We start from the raw sequence: 2,449 nt of genomic DNA, 5'->3' as shown, positions 1-2,449 counted from the left end.
TCGCATTGTGTTGTTCATTTGCTAAGTTGTATCTGACTCTTGTGACTCCATGAACTATGTCTTTCACTTAGGTCATAAAAAAGTAAGTACTGGTCCCCACATTTTACAGGTAAGGAATCTGAGACTGCTGAAGGTTAAGAGGTTTGTTTTTTTCTTTTAGATCACCTAGCTAGTCAATGGACTATCTAAGTGTGTCTAATTCTGACACCTCCCCCTAACCCGCTCATGTGGACTCCCAGTCATTTGTCTGCAAGACAGCTGAGAAGTGGTACTCAATGAAATAAAGTAGATACTGGCACTTAAATCTTGGAATAAAGAATAATGACTTAGGAGTTTACTGGTTTGGGCTTTCCAATCCAAACCAGTACCCTGGCGCTATGGGGTGATGGCTCCTGCTAAAAGGGGCAGTGAGAAGAAGGGCCAGCCTGCCATCAACAAGGTGGTGACCAGAGAATATGCTATCAGCATTCGCAGTGCATCCATGAAGTGGGTTTCAAGAAGCCTGTCCCTTGGGCACTCAAAGAAATACAGAAATTTGCCATGAAGGAGATGGGGACACCAGATGTGAGCATCTACACCAGGCTCAACAAAGACATTTGGGTCAAAGATATAAGGGATGTCCCATACTAGATCTGTGTGCAGTTGTCCAGAAAATGTAATAAAGATGGAGGCTAACCAAACAAGCTCTACACGTTGGTTACTCACGTGCCTGTCGCCACTTTCAAAAATCTACAGACAGTTAGTGTGGTTGAGACCTAATTGCTGATTGTCCAATAAAGTTATTGAACTGCCAAGAAAAAAAGAGTGTACTGGTCTGGGGGACTTCCCTGGTGGTCCACAGGTTAAGAATCTGCCTTGCAATGCAGGCGATATGGATTCAACTCCTGGTGAGCCTGTGTGCTCTGGAGCTGTGCATCACAACTAGAGAGCCCTAGTATCTCAACTAAGACCCAATAGCCAAATAAGTAAATATTTTAAAAAAGAGAGAGTGTGCAGCTTCATCTCCATCATTGAGCTTGATTTTGGGTAATTTGTCTTCTTAACCCAGCCCTCTGTAGGTTATTGGAGAAGGCAATGGCAACCCAATCTAGTACTCTTGCCTGGAAAATCCCATGGACGGAGGAGCCTGGTAGGCTGCAGTCCATGGGGTCACCAAGAGTCAGACACGACTGAGCAACTTTACTTTCACTTTTCACTTTCATGCATTGGGAAGGAAATGGCAATCCACTCCAGTGTTCTTGCCTGGAGAATCCCAGGGATGGGGGAGCCTGGTGGGCTGCCGTCTATGGGGTCACACAGAATCAGACACGACTGAAGCGACTTAGCAGCAGCTGTAGGTTATTTCATCTCTCAGCTGTCCCACGACAGCATATTCCAGTTGGTTCAGGTTTCAAAAACCAAACCAAAAGAAGATATAATTAAGGGCAACACTATGTAAATTGCTGAAACTTGAAAGAGAATTTTTTTTTCCCCTAAATGACCACCTTGTTGCAAATGGCAGTTTTTAAAACGGTTAATTTCAGCAAAAAGGCTTTATTTGTATACTATAAGAAGAACTCTCTTGGTCTTCAATTCACGCAGGCTGACGTGCAGTCTGATGTTCTCTGGAAGAGTATATACAGGTTTATACTTGGTTGTTTTATTCTGCTAGTATATTGCACTACAGATGAGAACACACATGCACACACACACACATTCCTCCTGTAATTCTATACGATATAGAAATGCAAAGTCAAAGACAGAGGCTAATTAGTGCGACTTTAAGAAACCTTACAGGACAGTGTGTGCCTGGATACCCAGAATATCGATAGAACTGAAAGTACATCTGTTGGACATCACAGGGGTTTGTCTTCAGATAATTATTTCCTTTTTGGCTTTAATGGAGAAGAATGTCAAATATGATACTGGAACACTTGTAGAATGACATTCTGTAACAACAGACTTAAACAGGAAAGAAAGAGTGAATAACTGGGCATCAAGTGTGATGAATGAGGAAGCTGTTATTATAACAAAGGAAGGAAAAGATCTCAGTTCATAATGCCAAGTGTGTGCAGCACAAAGATCAGGATATTAGGTAAGATTTATGTAAATAATTTATTGAACTATATTTGCAGCTTTATAAGATAAATATCCATCCCAAAGGAGATCAGTCCTGGGTGTTCATTGGAAGGACTGATGCTGAAGCTGAAACTCCAATACTTTGGCCACCTCATGTGAAGAGTTGACTCATTGGAAAAGACCCTGATGCTGGGAAGGGTTGGAGGCAGGAGGAGAAGGGGACGACAGAGGATGAGATGGCTGGATGGCATCACTGACTCGATGGACATGGGTTTGAGTAAACTTTGGGAGTTGGTGATGGACAGGGAGGCCTGGCGTGCTGCGATTCATAGGGTTGCAAAGAGTCAGACACGACTGAGTGACTGAACTGAACTAAACTGAAGAGAAATAA

The 2,449-nt window shown here is 42.8% G+C and overlaps 1 pseudogene; it reads left to right on the top strand.

Annotated features, from left to right (window-relative positions):
- Positions 1 to 385: 385 nt before the first annotated feature.
- LOC122448563 lies at positions 386 to 759 on the top strand (annotated as a pseudogene).
- Positions 760 to 2,449: the final 1,690 nt, after the last annotated feature.

This window comes from Cervus canadensis, chromosome 10, assembly GCF_019320065.1.
Source record: "Cervus canadensis isolate Bull #8, Minnesota chromosome 10, ASM1932006v1, whole genome shotgun sequence".
NCBI lineage: Eukaryota > Metazoa > Chordata > Mammalia > Artiodactyla > Cervidae > Cervus > Cervus canadensis.
Note: the sequence above shows the minus strand (reverse complement) of the source record. Positions and strands in the feature narration are given on the sequence as shown.